This window comes from Panthera uncia, assembly GCF_023721935.1.
Source record: "Panthera uncia isolate 11264 chromosome A1 unlocalized genomic scaffold, Puncia_PCG_1.0 HiC_scaffold_17, whole genome shotgun sequence".
NCBI classification, from domain to species: domain Eukaryota; kingdom Metazoa; phylum Chordata; class Mammalia; order Carnivora; family Felidae; genus Panthera; species Panthera uncia.
In genome coordinates this window covers 130193368-130211674 of record NW_026057577.1, presented here as the reverse complement: position 1 = coordinate 130211674, position 18307 = coordinate 130193368, and the positions used below count along the sequence as shown (strand labels likewise).

The 18307-nt window shown below is 37.4% G+C and overlaps 1 long non-coding RNA gene across 1 annotated transcript in view; it reads left to right on the top strand.

Annotated features, from left to right (window-relative positions):
* The first annotated feature begins 16651 nt into the window (after window positions 1–16651).
* Window positions 16652–18307, top strand: part of LOC125934689 (uncharacterized) — a 15752-nt gene continuing 14096 nt past the window's right edge. Inside the window, exon 1 of the long non-coding RNA XR_007461493.1 lies at window positions 16652–16825. This is a non-coding gene — a long non-coding RNA (uncharacterized LOC125934689). The remainder of the gene's footprint in view (window positions 16826–18307) is intronic.

Here is an 18307-nt window from a genome sequence, read left to right as displayed (position 1 = left end):
CAACCCTAACTGGTCCTAGTTCAGTGTAGTTCTGACATGAACACCCAGATTTAGCATCACACTCCATAAGTCTATGGACATGGTTTCCAGAAAGAATTAAAATCACCTTTATTCAGAATCAGAAAAATATGAATCAAAATAGTAATTATACCCTCAGATGAGGATGTAGCAATCCCATTCTAAGCTTTCAGTTATGTGAATATAGTTTTATTTTTCAGTTGCTCTCTTGAACTTGAATGTACATATAGTAATATAATTCATTGTCTTCAGCGATCCATAGTTTGCTCCTTTCAATACAAGACCCTTGTATTGGGGGGTGCCTGGGTGGCTCAGTTGGTTAAGTGTCCAACTTCGGCTCAGGTCATAGTCTTGCGGTTCACAAGTTGGAGCCCCGTGTCAGGCTCTGTGCTGACAGCTCGGAGCCTGGAGCCTGCTTCGGATTCTGTGTGTCTCTCTCTGCCCCTCCCGACTTATGCTCTGTCTCTGTCTCTCTCTAAAAAATAAACATTAAAAAAATAAATAAAAAAAAAACAAGACCTTTGCTTTCTTTGTTTCTGTTTCCCTTTTATTTTTCTCACAAAATCCAATTTTCACTTGTAGAAGTAGCTCAATCATCTGCACTTGCAAACCTATTCCCAAACCTGCAATTCCGTGTCACTGGCTGATTCCATGGGGCTCTTGCATTTTTGCATTTCTTGTGAACCAAGGCAATAACAGCTGCATTTTTAGAGAAGCCTGAATCAAGCTTCGCAGTCTCTGCATTCCTGTTACAAAACCCACTCAATGTGTTCATGTCACCTGTCACCTGTCTCTCTTCACATCTTCCTGTGGGAGTTGGGCTTGGGAACTGGCATGAGAAAATACTGGTACTGTCACTACTGCTCTTGCCATAAATAATAAAGTCTTTTGGCTCTGACCCGGGAGTATTATGACTTCTGCCAGCATCCATGAATGAGAGACAGAATAATGAGCTAGCTTGCAAGTAAAGTAACATCAGAGCCTTCACAGCTCTCCATTAATATGAAAAATAAAAACAAAAACAAAAACATCAACTACTCTTTGTATGAACTAATAGCGTAATAGAGTATCCTGATATGCAATAGACAAAATGAGAGGCAAATTTATCGTGATCACACAATGATATAGGGGCTAGTCAACTTGTTTACATGATAAAAATGAGGCTTCAAGAGGTAATGCCAACAGGAAAAACTCATACTAGATACAATATTATGCAAGGAGAAAATTCTGTCAATCCAGGGAGCCAAAAAATTACAGGTGCAATTTTATTGGTGAAGACATAAGCTATTAATTAGGATTCAAACTCTGATATTATCTATCCTAAAAAGATAAGGTTCTGTTGCAGCCGAAAATATAATTAAATGGGGTGGGGGGAGATGAGATGAGGGCATGGTGGCATTTCTCATTTCCCAATACATGTAAGCACTTCAGAATATAGCTGATTGGTTATAGCATGTGTAACACCCATATACACACATACACTCCTGGGATTCAGTGTTTGTGCTAATAGTGTGATCCTCAAGTTTCAGGAGAAGATATGCCCTGGAAAGAGTTCTCATTTTGGAAATGGTTAGGAGAAATAAACCACCACAGTATTCACCATGTGTATCCCAGGAGCTCTTCCAGCAGCACTAAACGGCAAGAACTGCTGAAGCTGGAGAATTCATGGGAAGGACAAGAGCCGATTTATCATAGCATGGCAGGCCCCTGAATTGCTAAAGGGTCAGGTGCATTCTGCCCCAAATCTTTCATCTTTCTAAAAGGTAATCTCTCAAACAGCACTTGCGAAGAGCTCCTCAGCTACACAGTACCTGGATTTATGACCTACAGAGACACTTGGCATGGTGGTGGACTGAGATTTTGCTGTCTCACATGTTTTTGGAGCGGAGGTAAGTGCTACGTTCATCTAAATCGCAGCTTCCAATGGCCTCCCTCTATCAGGGAGTGTGTGTCAGGGAGGCAGAGCCTGCATATAGCAAGGATTCCAAGATGTAGGAACATACGTTTGCAGGTGTATGTTTGGACACAGGCATGCACATACGGGGACTTACGCATTAAGCCCTCATGATTGCTCACAAGGCTATGGGTGAGTTGGGTCGGTCTCCTGATCCTAACTGGGCACGTTCACATGTTTCCACTTAACCCCAAGTCAGACAGGTGGTTCACCTGATGTAGACTGGACTTTCTTATGTACCTGTAGGTCAGCTGGTTGTCAGTTAATCTGGGATGACCTTGTCTGGGTCCACTAGGGCTACTTGCCTCGTCCATGTTGCTTCTTATCTTCCAACAGGCTCTCCCATACTTCTCATTTGTGTCTCGGAGGCAGAATTCCCAGAGAGAGTGGAAGGAACACAAGGGTCTTGAGCAAAGGCCCAGAACTTCCACACTATTGGATCCATTACTTTCCATTGGTTGAAACAAGTCACAGTCCAGCTCAGATTTAAGAATCCCCACCTCTAGGGGTGCCTGGGTGGCTAAGTCAGTTAAGTGTCTGACTTGATTTCAGTTCAGGTCATGATCTCACAATTTCTGAGTTCCAGCCCTGCACTAGGCTCTGTGTTGACAGTGTAGAGTCTCCCTGGGATTCTCTCCCTCTCTCTGTCCTTCTCTTGTTTGAGCTCTTTCTCTCAAAATAAATAAACAAATGCTAAAAAAAAAAAAATAGCAATCAATCAATCAATCAATAAAAAGAATCCCCAGCTCTAAATAGCCTTTTCTTAGAAAGGACTGTTGCACATTTACTATCCCATCATTTTGTTTAATTCTCTGATCAACACATATAACTATCAGAAGCTTGAGTGATTATTTACATTTTTATGTTTTAGTTGTGCTTATCTATCTTCACAGATGAGAATGTAAATTTGGATTCTTGTCCACTGCCAAAACCTCAGCAAATAAAATAGTTCATGGCACATAGTAGGTACCTGATTAACATTTTCTGATGGTTCAGTGAAGATTCCCTAACTGCACAGGAATTCTTTCTTTTTAAGGGCACTGAAAACATTTATCCTTATACTCTAGTAAGAGATACTGCAAAAATAGATTGAAAAGGAAGCAGGTGAAGTAAATAAAGCAAAACTGATTTTATTATATTTATAAATATATGTGAAAGAATCCACAATGAAAGAATATCCATCTGAACATATCAGTTGTTCACTGGTTTATTCATTACTAACAAAAAATTTGTACAAAAAATCATTAAATCTGAACATTCTTTCAATTAGCAAATTATTCATTGAAACATAGATCATCAAAGTTTCTATTTTTAAACATTTAGGAAATAAAGCTAGATTTGTTAACTGTTAGTTTTATTTGAACGCCTGTGCTTTATCCAGGGAGGATGAAATAAATTATTCACTTTAAATGGAGAAATACATTAATAAATTCTGATCACCTCTATTCTGTGAATCATCTCTTTTGCATTGCAAAAAAAAATTAATGTCTCTTCCCACCCTGAATAATTTATGTACTCTCCTCGGTCTTTGCAGCAACATAATAAATGTACTGAGTTCCTGGCAAGTTGAAGATTCTGTTCACAAAGTGTGGTAGATTTTTTAACACACTTTCCATGTGCCTCTCAGTCATCTGCCTACTAATTATCAACGAGGCTGTCATTCAAGCAATACAATCTAAACCTTTTGCGGATTTCTGACCGAACTACGTGTCCTACATTCTCTATCAAAGTTAGTCAGGCAAATATAATGTTTAATATTTTTTTGCCTTTTTATGTCCCTAAGCAAGAGAACTTATGTTTAATACAGACTTAAAACTGAGTGTCCTGGAGATGGGGTCTTGGAGTTCTCTTCCTTGCTTGACCTTTAATAGTGAGAGGACCTTGGGCAGGTAGTTTTTCTCCCGTCTAAGTCACCGATATTTGTTTTGTTTTGTTTTGTTTTGTTTTTTAAAATCTGTATGACGGTGATAGTAAAACTTTTTAAACTTTTAGGTAAAATACCATGATTATGTGATACAACATCACAAATTTATTAGAACAGTGCCCCGCACAAAGAAATCCCTTTATACATTTAGTTATTACTAATAAATAGAATTTATACTTTCATCAATTCAAAACTAAATATCATTCTCTTATTAATGTCAGAATATGTCCATTAAAATGTTAGTTCATAGAACTGATGATTTTAATGAGAGAAATATCATTACTTTATTTGATTATAATAGAAAAATGAAGGAATGGAAAAATATATATAATATGGTGTGTGTTACCCTTACCCAACACAGATAAAATTGGTCATGCATGTATTTTCACTTCATTTCTTTAAGAACTCAACTTGAAAAACTCAACGGGAATCCGGGATTACTTTCACTAGATGAACTACTGTAAGTTTCAAACTGCTGAGATGTCCAGGATTTACTTTGATGGTACCATTTAAGTGAACAAATTGAGAAAACCAAAGAGAAGTGCTATTTGGTTGTATTGGGTGGATGTCTTCCCTGGAAAATAACCAATTTCCCATGTAAGTCACAGGTTTTTTTCGTTCGTACTTTAAAAATACCCCAAACTTCAGACAAAAGTACCATAGCAAAGAGCATGGAAAAAAAAAGTGTTTTTTGTGTTTTTGTTTTTGTTTTCAGAGGGAGGCCAGAAACTATGGGGAAAGCTTAAAACAACAGAGCACAAAAGAGAGAAGCACACAATTAAGAACTGTAGCAGCATAGTTTAGCACATTCAAGGAACGTGCCAAGGACAGGAAAAAGTAAGACTTGTGTAAAGAACCACAAAAGCATGACTTTAACAGCAATATCATAGAAGGAGAAATGAAGAAGAGAGAAAAGAAAAAAATATGAATATTTACAGTATGGTGGAGAAGAGTGAAAAACTCTAGTAATAACACTGGTAATCTGGGCCCTGATTTACTAAAGTGGACAACATTGAAACATAAATATATGAGGAAAACTATTCTGGTAATTCTCCCACTTGAATCCGCAACATCAACAGAAGACTGTGTAGGTAGGTCACTTTAAAAAATGGCAGGTGTTAGCATGCACCCCGATATTTATAGCAGCATTATCTACAGTAACCAAATTATGGAAACAACTCAGGTGTCCATCACCTGATGAAGGAATAAAGAAGATGTGATATATATATATGGAATATTACTCTGCCATCAAAAAGAATAGAATCTTGCCATTTGCAATGACATAGATGGAGATAGAGAGCATAATGCTCAGAGCAATAAGTCACTCAGAGAAAGACAAATACCATATGATTTCACTCATATGAAGAATTTAAGAAACAAAACAAATGAGCAAAGTGGGGAGTGGGCAGGTGGAGAGAGAGGCAAATCAAGAAATAGATTCTTAGCTACATATAGAACAAACTGATGTTTAACATAGGGGCAGTGGGTAGGGGGTTGGGTGAAATAGGTCATAGGGATTAAGGAGTGGACTTGTGATGAACACTGAGTGTTGTATGGAACAGGTGAATCACTATATTGTACACCTGAAACTTACTATTACACTAAATGTTAACTAACTGGAATTTAAATAAAAAAATTAAAAAAAATAGCAGGTGTTAACTCAGCATTGGGTAATGAATTAAGACTACTTAATAAAGTGGGAATGATACTCAAAACAATCCCATCATCCATCTGTGCATGCATCCATACACGCGTCAGTGTACCTTTGTATCCATCCATTGTCAGTTAGTGGATCAGTCCGTCTAACAATTGTTAATTAACTATTTTACATTGCACTGAATATTCAGGGTACACAGGTGACAAGCATTTTATTTCCTTTAATATATAGTAATGCATATTTATTTAAAATATGTGTTTACATTAAAAAAAATTAAATATGTAAAAGATCTGTATGCTGAAAGCTGTAGAAAGCTTATGAAGGATATTGAATAAGATACAAAGAAATGGAAAAACATTCCATGCTCATGGATTGGAAGAATAAATATTGTTAAAATGTCAATACTACCCAAAGCAATCTACACATTCAATGTAATCCCAATCAAAATTGCACCAGCATTCTTCTCGAAGCCAGAACAAGCAATCTTCAAATTTGTATGGAACCACAAAAGAACCTGAATAGCCAAAGTAATATTGAAAAAGAAGACCAAAGCAGGAGGCATCACAATCCCAGACTTTAGCCTCTACTACAAAGCTATAATCATCAAGACAGCATGGTATTGGCACAAAAACAGACACATAGACCAATGGAATAGAATAGAAACTCCAGAATTGGACCCACAAAAGTATGGCCAACTCATCTTGGACAAAGCAGGAAAGAATAGCCAATGGAAAAAAGACAGTCTCTTTAACAAATGGTGCTGGGAGAACTGGACAGCAACATGCAGAAGGATGAAACTAGACCACTTTCTTCCACCATTCACAAAAACAAACTCAAAATGGATAAAGGACCTGAATGTGAGACAGGAAACCATCAAAACCCTAGAGGAGAAAGCAGAATAAAACCTCTCTGATCTCAGCCACAGCAATTTCTTACTTGACACATCCCCAAAGGCAAGGGAATTAAAAGCAAAAATGAACTATTGGGACCTCATGAAGATAAAAAGCTTCTGCACAGCAAAGGAAACAACCAACAAAACTAAAAGACAACTAACGGAATGGGAAAAGATATTTGCAAATGACATATCGGACAAAGGGCTAGTATCCAAAATCTATAAAGAGCTCACCAAACTCCACACCCGAAAAACAAATAATCCAAGGAAGAAATGGGCAGAAGACATGAATAGACACTTTTCTAAAGAAGACATCCTGATGGCCAACAAGCACATGAAAAGATGCTCAATGTCACTTCTCATCAGGGAAATACAAATCAAAACCACACTCAGATATCACCTCACGCCAGTCAGAGTGGCTAAAATGAACCAATCAGGAGACTATAGACACTGGAGAGGATATGGAGAAATGGAAACCTTCTTGCACTGTTGGTGGGAATGCAAACTGGTGCAGCCACTCTGGAAAACAGTGTGGAGGTTCCTCAAAAAATTAAAAATAGATCTACCCTCTGACCCAGCAATAGCACTGCTAGGAATTTACCCAAGGGATATAGGAGTACTGATACATAGGGGCACTTGTACCCCAATGTTTATAGCGGCACTTTCAACAATAGCCAAAATATGGAAAGAGCCTAAATGTCCATCAACTGATGGATGGATAAAGAAGATGTGATTTATATATACAATGAAGTACTACTTGGCAATGAGAAAGAAAGAAATCTGGCCATTTGTAGCAACATGGATGGAACTGGAGGGTGTGATGCTAAGTGAAATAAGTCATACAGAGAAAGACAGATACCATATGTTTTTACTCATATGTGGATCCTGAGAAACTTAACAGAAGACCATGGCGGAGGGGAAGGGGGGAAATAAAGTTACACAGAGAGAAGGAAGCAAACCATAAGAGACTCTTAAAATACTGAGAACAAACTGAGGGTTGATGGGGGTGAGGGAGAGGGGAAAGTGGGTGATGGGCATTGAGGAGGGCATCTGTTGGGATAAGCACTGGGTGTTGTATGGAAACCAATTTGACAATAAACTATATTTAATTAAAAAAATAAAAATAAACTATAATGTATCTGTAAAAAATAAAAATAAAAATAAAATATGTGTTTAGGTTGTATACATGTATTCATAAAGTTAAAGTCAGATTTTACATCAGTCATCTGTGAACTGAAGTTCAATTATGAACTTGCTTTTAGCAAAATACTTCACATGTGTAGATCCACTCATATGGAGGTCAACCTATCAGTGCCTATTCAGCATTAGTAAACTTTTCATTATTGAGTTGTGTTGTGGAGAGGCTGGTTTGAATAAGAACATTCCATTGAGAATGCTTGTTTACAAAACCCCCATTTCCAGCTGATGTGCCAGCATTTATCCTACTGCTACTGACTACTTCTTCACTGATGATGGAGTACAAGTAATACTTCATTGCTTTCAGTCCTGACATGGAACATTTCTTACATCAAGTACATATTCAGATAATCATTCTACCAAAATTTTAGGTGCTAATTCATTACTAAAACTCTCTTTCCTTAGTTTAAAGGAACACTTTTTAAAATATTTGTCCTCTGTAAAATAAAACTACTTGTAAGATTATTTATCTTTATAAGTCATTATTATCTTTTTCTGTATATATGTTAATTACATATATGTGTTATATATATGTTATATATATAGAGAGAGATATTAGATACATATTAACCTAAGTTTTCACCACAACCAAGAAATCTAACATATTATAATTATTGTTCTGAGTCAAGTAATTACGAAGGAATCAAGATCAGAAATACTTTTAATAGTAGTTTATGATAAACTCTCAGATCTTCTATAAATCTTCTAAATATTTTATTTCACATCATGTATTTGCCATAGAAAAAAAGAAAACAATGGTGCAACCTGAATGACTTGCACTTGGTGTTGACAACTGAAGTGCTATGTGGTGCTCTCCCTCCAAATTGAGTCTACAAATATTCTTGCTGGTTCCCATTGTCTAGATGGATGTTTCTCTTTTCTTCTCTAAGATGAATTTGTTGACATTTGTTCAAAATACCATCACTTTCAGTATCCTCTGGGAACTTGCCCCATCCATCATCCTGTGTTTCATGTGTCTTCATTTGTCTCATTTCTACTGGCCACCTCAGAGGAGTAGCACATATACACCAAACTCCTGCCAAGGCAGCGTTCACTTGGACCTTGTTCTTCTCTCAATCTTATGGTACATGCCTCTTTCTAGGCCATAAAAATTTGCTAGAAAGAATGGCCTGTAGCTGCTACTTCTACTTCTTAACCTTATAGTTTTTTGTTTCCAAAATTGTATCCTGGCTTTTACGTTTTCCATGTCAATGAAGTGCTTTTCTTAAGTCATTAATGCATCATCATATCTAAATACACCAGGATTTTTTTTTGTTTTCATCCTTTTGGCTCATTAATCTACATGTTAGTCTCTTGTATTAGTTCACTTCCTTAGAATATGTATCCCAGCAACCTTGGTTCCAACTTATAGCATTGCGGCTGAATTCTGATAAATAGAACGTAGGAACATATGATGTGTGTGACTTTCAGGACTACCTCTTTCACACTGCTCTGAGCTTTCTGTATTTGTTTACCAGTGTATCAACCATAGAGTTTCCATACGAAGACTCACAAATAGGAACAACAACAACAACAAAATGGTGGATTCGAAGAAAGAAACCCTAGTTTCAGAATACTCAAGCAGAATAAGGGTGACCACAAGTTGTCCCAGTTTGTCTATGACCTTCCCGGTTTTAGAAATGAAACTCTTGAATTCTGGGAATCTTTTCAGTTCTGCACAAATCAGGAAGGTTGGTCATCTTTAGGTAGAATGGTACCCACTGAACACTGTACTGTTATTGAACTAGGAATAACTATTCTACTCTATTAAGACATAAAGATTTCAATTTTTTTTTATACCAGTCAACTTGAATAAACATTCAACTTGAATAAAAAAGAATCAATTATCTTCCTTCATATTGCTTCAACTTCCTGTTGTACTTATTACATTTGTAATTATTACTACTTAGTCCAGAACCTGATAATTATCTGATGTTCAATTATTTTTCATCATCATAGATCCAATCAAACCCTAAATATAAGGACCTAATCCTCTACAATCTCTAAATGTTTTCCTTCCCAGACGTGAGCTCATGTTCTCCTATTTCCTCACTTAGAACACTGATAATCATACTTAGGGTCATAATATAATTAATTATTCAGTGATTTGTTAAAGGTTCCCTGAACACATCTGAAAGATTCTGATCATAGGTCTGAGATGGGGGGGGGGGGGGGAATTTATTTTTTATTTATTTATTATTATTTTTTTAAATTTTTTTTAATGTTTATTTATTTTTGAGACAGAGACAGAGCAAGAATGGGGGAGGGTCAGAGAGAGAGAGGGAGACACAGAATCCGAAGCAGGCTCCAGGCTCCGAGCTGTCAGCACAGAGCCCCACGCGGGGCTTGAACTCACAGACCGCGAGATCATGACCTGAGCCGTCAGCACAGAGCCCCACGCGGGGCTTGAACTCACGGACCGCGAGATCATGACCTGAGCCGAAGTCGGACGCTTAACCGACTGAGCCACCCAGGCACCCCGGGAATCTACTATTTAAATCACCCTTATGATACTGATAATAAATGTGACAGTTTAGAAACACCAATGTGGATTGTTGCTAAAGCCTTATTATGGATGGCTTGTGCATTAATAAAAATCCCCTTCGTAGTAGGAGTTTGATAATAATAATTTTCTAAAGGAAAAAATAAGTTTGCATGTCTGTGGTAGAGTAAATAAGTTAAAATAATCCTTCTCCAACTTGTCCCTTGATTAGCACTTGATTTTAAATGTGCATGATCTCTACAGGTTATATTTAAAATTTAAATCTAAACAACAAAGACTGGGGAGCCTGGGTGGCTCAGTCAGTTAAGCGTCCAATTTCAGCTCAGGTGTTAAGTCAACATTTGTGAGTTAGAGCCCCACATCCGGCTCTATGCTGACAGCACAGAGCCTGGAGCCTGCCTCAGATTCTGTGTCTCCCTCTCTCAAAAATAAATACGTATTAAAAAAAATTAAACAACAATAACCAAAAAAAAAGCAGTACAACAGTAACAGGTAACTCAGCTGAACCTCTTCAAGAAATTGTCAGATTTTGATGATGATCCTAACCCCCCTTAAACATGCCAGCTTTCACATAGGAAATTAATCTGGTTTGACTCATGTGAAACTTTTTTGAATATGTTGTCTTAAGTATTTTTAGGGTGATCACAAGGTGTCACTTGAGATAATGTAAGGCAGACAGAAGATGTGCCATTTTGGGTGGGGCTGTTCAAGTGGCTTTTTCATTTCCTTTTCAAACACTGAGTACATTTGTTTCACTGAATGTAAAATACGATATCCTTGCAATCAGGTGCAGAGCCAGACATGGCCCTGTTTTACCTCATTTACTTTATTCTGTAATCTCCTTCCTTCTCTCTCCACCCCCAGATCGCCTGTTTCCCTTGTGTCCCTGCCAGTGCATTCTCAAGAGCAGTGATAATGTTCCTAAGGAGGCATAAGTTGGTTCTTGATGTGGGGTGTGTTGACAAAAATAATACTTTTTAAAAATATAAATCACAGATTTACAGATGGTACATAAACAGACTTATGGTGCATATGTGGCTTGAAAATTTCCTTGGGGTGGTTATTAGGAAAAAAAAAATAATTAAAAGGGCCCCATAGCAGGGTGCTCATGAAAATAAATAAATAAATAAATAAATGGCTAAGAAACACTGTTAGACAATCAAGAAACAGTTGCCATCGCTCTTCCAACTGGTTGTTTCCACTGCCTAGAAAATTCTTTCCTGGATATGTGCACAGCCCAGTCTGCCCAAAGTATTTTAAATTGCATCTCACTCTGATATTTTCCTTTCCTGGTTATTTTTCTCCTTACCCCTTAGCACTAACAGTTGTACTTTAAGTTTCTTTCTCATTGACTAAAATAAGACTTCTAACACCAAGGATTTTGCCTTTTTCAGTTTGTTCTCCGAACCTCGAACATCGTACGCCTCAAAACGAGAATGCTGTCCATGAGGAAGGAAGAGAAGCCCAGGCCTTTACCTTGTTTACATACTTATAGTATAGAAATGTACTTAGAGTATTATTTGTCACTTGAACTTAGCAAAGCTACGTTCATCTCTGGATCCAGGGCACTGGGGTGTCTGGGATATCCTACCAATCTGAGGAAAGGCCAAGTGAATTGGCTCAAACTGTAGCTGGGATAAAGTGGTGTCGTAGACATAGGCATGAATGGACACATCCGTAGCAGCCCTGTCTCTTGGATCTATGAATTGGATACTTTCATGAGCAGCTGATACTCTGCGTCAGATTTTGCAAAACTACATAGGGCCTGGGGCTTTTTAGGAGCACCCAGGCAATGGATCACGTGCATTGCTTGCCTTATGAAAACACTCCACATGTGCACAGAAGGGAAAAACATCTATCTCCTCTCCGTTTCTGATGTTTCCTTAATAGTGTAGGGAATTCTCTTTTTTCTCTTTTTTCTCGGTATCACTCAGACTCCTTGCTCCTCCAGATCTTGGAAAGATGGAATGATTTATGGGAATCGTAAACTGGGAAAACATTACTGTGCTTACCTAAGTCAGCTGCCCTTTCCTCGTCTTGGAATCAGGCCTGCTCATGGCTGTGTTACTTCACGACACAGAATTTACCTTGTCTGTGTCTATGCTGTCTGGGCTGATTGGCTAAATTTGCTGAAATTTACTTGACATAAACCCATCTTAGCTTCTGTCATAAACATGACCTTTTGGCCTGTACATAGCTGTGTTTTTCTTCTAAATTTGTTCAGAAATCGGGCACAGAAAATACATATTTGTAACCTTGTTGGATACCCCAAATTGTATAGCTCATCAATTCCTCTTTTATTCACTCATTTATTCAAATATGCATTTTAAGCAACAATGTTCATTGAGGCTACTGCTTTTTATGGACTGTGCTGGTACTAAGAGAACTTACAATTTAGTCTCTGAAGTACAGGGAAGTCTTTTTTGGTTAAGAAAACAGAAAAAGTTGCTTCTACATTAACATTTCAGCTGTACAAAAGACGGTGTATAGAGAAAACAGAAGTCTCCCAAATGAGTGTTCTGCCCGATAAGCCAAATGCTGAGCCTTCTGTGAACGTATAGATACTACCGTGTGGCAAGGATTCATTAGAATCCTCAAATCACTTAGTAAATTGTCAATATTCATAATTAGAAAGAAGACAGGTTGCTGGTGTGCCGTGATTGCAACACATAAATTATAAGGAACAGAAACTAACTCAAGGTGCGGAATTTATTTTGTCCAATTCCAAGATTGGGGATGATGCTGTTCTTCAGGTAGAGACCCTGCATAAAGATTTAAAATGTTGTCAGAGCTCCTACCTTTGGTAGGAGAGGATCATCTTACCCTTCCCACAGCTTCAGTCATATGCGTATACTCTTTCTGCGTCCTATTTCTAAATTCCAGAGACAGAGTATCTGATAAGCCCAGTTTGGAGCAATCATCTTTCTTTTTTCATCAATTACAGCCAGAAGGTTGGGTAACATAGTGGAAAGATAGAATGCCTCGTATGTAAGGTAAGCGTTTCTAAGAGAGGTGTTGCTGGTCAGACCTACTGTAAGTCTCCTTTACCCAGAGAATGAAATCGATTTTAGTAATCACTCATGTCAATGTTTATTCATGATCTTTTGAACCAGCTTATAAGTATTTTGAGCTTTATGAAATTTGAAATTTTTGTCTACATTAACTTACCTGTAAGAATAAGAGGAAAGCAGCCTGCAAGGAATATTTGGGGGCAATTTGGCTTTAGTATATGTGCCTAGTGGGGTGCCTGACTTCAGCTCAGGTCACGACCTCACGGTTCATGGGTTCGAGCCCCTCGTCGGGATGTGTGGAGCCTGCTTCAGATTCTGTACCTTCCTCTCTCTCTCTCTCTCTGCCCCAGCCCACTCACACTCTCTCTCTCTTTTTCAAAAAATGAATAAACATTAAAAAAAAGGAATGGTTTAGTATGTGTGCCTATTTATTTTCAACTATTATTTTGTGATTTTTTTTTTTTTATCTGCCATAAAACAGTAACTTTCCAATGCGGTTAGACCAGAATTAATGTGTATTGGGAATAATTTATTGTCCATAAACTAAAATGTGACAAATTTACAATGTTAAAATAAAATAGAGAACATTTGTGTTACTGTCACTCTCTTCCTTTCTTTATGGGATCTTAAAGAAGGAGAGGAAACGATGGGGTTATTGTCAGCTGGCAATTAGATACATGAGAGAAATCACATGATATATACCAATGAGTTAGTGATCCTAGCCTTTGCTGCAACCTCTAATTTATTAAAAATGATTTCGTATTTGGCCCCTGGCCCCAGGGTATTGCTGGGTTGAGTGATATAAATGATTCATTGCAAAGTTATAAGAATCTGAGCTAAACTAAATTGATTTACTATACAAATGATACAGCACCACTGCGGGATGAAAATCAAAACAAAATAAAACAAAACAAAACAAAACAAAAAAACAATAATGCATTTAAAAGTCTGCACCAGTCAGCCTAGATATAGGCAAAAGGATAGGGTAACAGGAAGCCAGGCTAGAAGAGTCTGCAGGAGAAAAGGCAGATTGGGACAATAGAGCAGTTAACTGCTACTGTGTAGGAGGTGAGGTAATCATTTACCAAAGAGCGCTCAGAAAAGTTTTGCTTTCTGTGATAGCTGAGATAATAACATACTAAGACTGCTCCTCTAGAGAGTTTATTTTTATTCACTTTTGACTCACGTCTTGAGAATTCCATAGAATGTGAATGCCATCTATAATGCCGCTGTAGTTCACAGACCAAACGACATAATTATTCTGAATCTAAGCATTCCAAGAGATGATTCATTACCTGCAGTAACTCAAATGGGTCAGCATCAAATATTTTATTTTTGAGGGCCACATGTGCAGATTTTGGGCCAAGTTAGAGTTAATACAATTGATTGCTTTCTTGGAGCAGAAAACCATTAAATGTTATCAAAGATAATCAGATATTCCTAAATTTACCAATTTCAAATATGGCTAATATCCCAATTTTCTAATTTATCCATTTCCCTAAGTTGAATGGATTTCCCTATAATTGGCATTGTTTCACCTGGACCGTCCAAAAGTATAATAAGAAATAGCTTCCTTATCTATTTTGAAGCAATCCTCTCTAAAAGCTAAAAGGTTTTAGTCTGGTATACAATCAAAGAGGATTGATAGGTAGGCAACTTCAGTGCATTTTTCTCAAAAAAAAAAAAATGTGACCCCTAAGAGTGATATTTAATTTTAGAAAACTACCTTTAATACATGCGAGATGTTTTGAAGAAGGCTGATAGCGAATAATTCAAAGTAAAAGCTAAGCTTCATTCCGATAAAGTCAGAGCTCCTGTGGCTGCAATTAACATACACTATAATCGATACAGTTTATCCTTAGTCCTCAGAAGCTGAAGCATAAGGAGCTGGACAGAGCCCATAATGTAACCGACTGACTGTTCCTAATATATCCAGTAGTGAACAAAAACAAGCAAAGAAAAGCAACAATAACAGCAAACAGATAGTGGAGATTCGTTTTTCAATCTAAAGAATCCAGAGCCACCGATCATATAGCATATGTGAAGAAGATCCACCTTGCCCTAGTAAAGCCCCCGTGGTAAGCAGAATAATGGTCCCTGAAAATGTCCACATCCTAATCCACCAAAGGGCACATTACAGATATAATTATGGTTGGAAATATCAGCATGTAGAGATTATCCTAGATTCTCTAGGTGGGTCCAATCTAACCACATGAATCCAACAACCGTAAATCCTTTGCCAACTACAGTTACAGAAATAAGTGATATGGAAGGAGGGTCAGAGAAGTCCAATGTTGCTTTCTGGCTTTGAAAAGGGAAGAAAGCGGCCACGAGTTCAGTCATGTGGGTAATCTCTAGATGTTGTCAAAGGCAAAACAAAAAAATAAACACACAAACTCATTTTTCCCTAAGCCTGCAGAAAGGAACATAGTCCTATTGATACCTTGACTTTAGCCCAGGGAAACCCATGTCTGACTTCCAAACCACACAACTGTAAGATGATATATTTTTGTTGTTTGCAAGTCATTAAGTTTGTGGTAATATTTGAAGGCTGCAAGAGGAAATTAATACACCACCACCTAAAATGTTGTTAGTTAAACTTACCAGGAATATGAATTGCCTGAAGAACTTGAAAATGCAGTTCTTGGGCCAGTAGATCTTAGTTTGTACCCAGGATTCTGAACTCCTAATAAGGCCCCAGGTTATGCCAATACTGCTGATCCATGGATCATATTTTTGTTAGCAAGGACTCAAAACGTGCTTAGCTCTCTGGCTTGATGTCAGTCTGAACCATCCATGGAACTCATGAGAGAAAAACTGCATGCCAAGCATTCTAATTTTGCTTAAGAAAGTTATCTTGCACTATTTATTGTTGTTTTCTATTTCTATTTTGAGTCACCCTGTGTTCAGTTTGTGACCCTACATCTTTACTGATTCATGAGCAATGCCGATTATAAAAAAATGTTTTTTTTCTATTTCAGCCCCCTGACTTGTCACGAAGTTCTTTCTCTCTCTCTTCTTCTTCTTCTTCTTCTTCTTCTTCTTCTTCTTCTTCTTCTTCTTCTTTTTCCTCTGTCTCTCTCATAATTCAACTATTCTTAACTGCTTTGCATATTAACACTATCATGACTGGTCCCGGCATGTTTGACTCAACAACAATCACCTTGATGACCAACCTTTTAAGAAGATATTTGCCACCTGTTCAATGTTCAGGAGATAGAAAACATAGCTTACTATTTAGAGTAAAAAATATGCTATTTAAAAACATGCCCCATTTGAGCAAAGACATGTCATATAAACAAATCTAGACAAGTGAAAATTACAGAGTTTCAGAATGCAAGGATCATTAGATGTGATCTTTTAATTAGTGTAGTCTTTTGTGTGTGTGTGTTATTCTATTGCTTCTGGTTATGAATAGTCCATTGTGACAACATTCTATTTTTGGATACATTAGAATCTGAATAGATCCTTTCTGTTAATCATCCATATCTCAACATTCAACTTTACATTAGAATTCTCTTGGAAGTTCAATATAGATAGATAGATAAATAGATAAACTAGCTCCTTCTCCACTCTCCAGATATCTCTAGAAAAGGGAAGAGATGTTAACTTTAAAATTTGCCTGGATGACTCAAATCAGTGACCAAGTTTGAGTACTACTCACACAAGGTAATACTTCTGAGAAGCTTGCATTCTTCTTAAAGTACATAAAATTTACTTTCTAAGATAATTTGAATTAAATATTATGCCGAAAGTCAATTTTCTACTCCAAAGATAATGACATAGTCAAAACTATTTGCACGGAGAATTAGTTATTTATTGCTATATAAACAACCTTTCTAAAATTTAGTGAATGAAAACATCAATTTATTTTGTTTATGCTTCTACAGTTTAGCCTGAGTTCAATTAACGGTTCTGTCAGGCTTACCTGAGAGCCCGCATGTGGCTGCAGCCTTCTGGCAGATCAAGTGGGGCTGAGGTGGGGCAAGATGATGGAGAAGCGGGCCAGGGCTGTTGGCTGGGGTACCTTGGTTCTTGTCCCTGTGGCCTCACCAGCTCATCAGTCTAGATATCTTTCTTTCTTTTTTTCTTTTTTAAATGTTTGTTTATTTTTGAGAGAGAAGGAGAGAGAGAGAGCAATAGGGGGAAGGGTAGACAGAGAGGGAAGCGCAATATACAAAGCAGGCCCTGCTCTGAGAGTGGAGAGCGTGACACGAGGCTCGAACTCACAAGCCGTGAAATCATGACCTGAGCCAAAGTCTGACACTCAACCGACTGAGCCAACCAGGGGCCCCTCAGTCGAGATTTTGTATATAGCAGTGTCCGTATTTGAAGAAGTCAAAAGGCCATGTACAAGTGTTTCTCAAGCCCCTTTTTCTGTGACACGTACTGATATACCATTTGTCGAAACACGTAACATGGCCAGGTCCAGAATCAATGTAGGAAGTGATTAAACAAAAGCACAAATTCTGAGAAGTATGACCATTTGGGGACCATGAAGGTATATCACGATCAATATGTGTCTGCACCAATAAACTTTGGACAGGACTAATTATGCAATATATATTCTGATTTCAGCTTTTTCAAAATGGCTTTCCTTCTGAAATAGAGCTTATTTACAAAAGTATGTGGAACATGACTGTCAAGCTTAATAAATGAGAAATGATTGCAAATACACACTGTGGTGACCAAAATTCAGCGCAAGAAGGGGAATTTTTTCAACATTCCCCTGGATACCCCTTTTGAATCACAAACGTTCATTTACCACAAGTTATCTGCTTCCCTGACACTGTGAGAAACACTTGCTTCTCTTGGGAACCACTTTCAACAATTTTTATCCCGTTTTTGAACTTTGTAAGAATATAATATAGTACTTATTATTTTCTATTCCAGTCATACAGGGTGTTGCATGGAGCTACACATCATTGATTTAATGGCTATATGCTATTAATTTTATAAATTTTATAAATACACCATATTTTCTTTGTTCACTCTACTGCTGTTGGACATTTCAGTTTCTAGCTTACATTTATTATATTTATTATATTTGTTATGAATAATATTGTCATAAACTTTGTTATAAATATACACACATTAAAATTATGTATATTTTTCTAGGTTCCAGTGCATGCAAATATATATATATATATA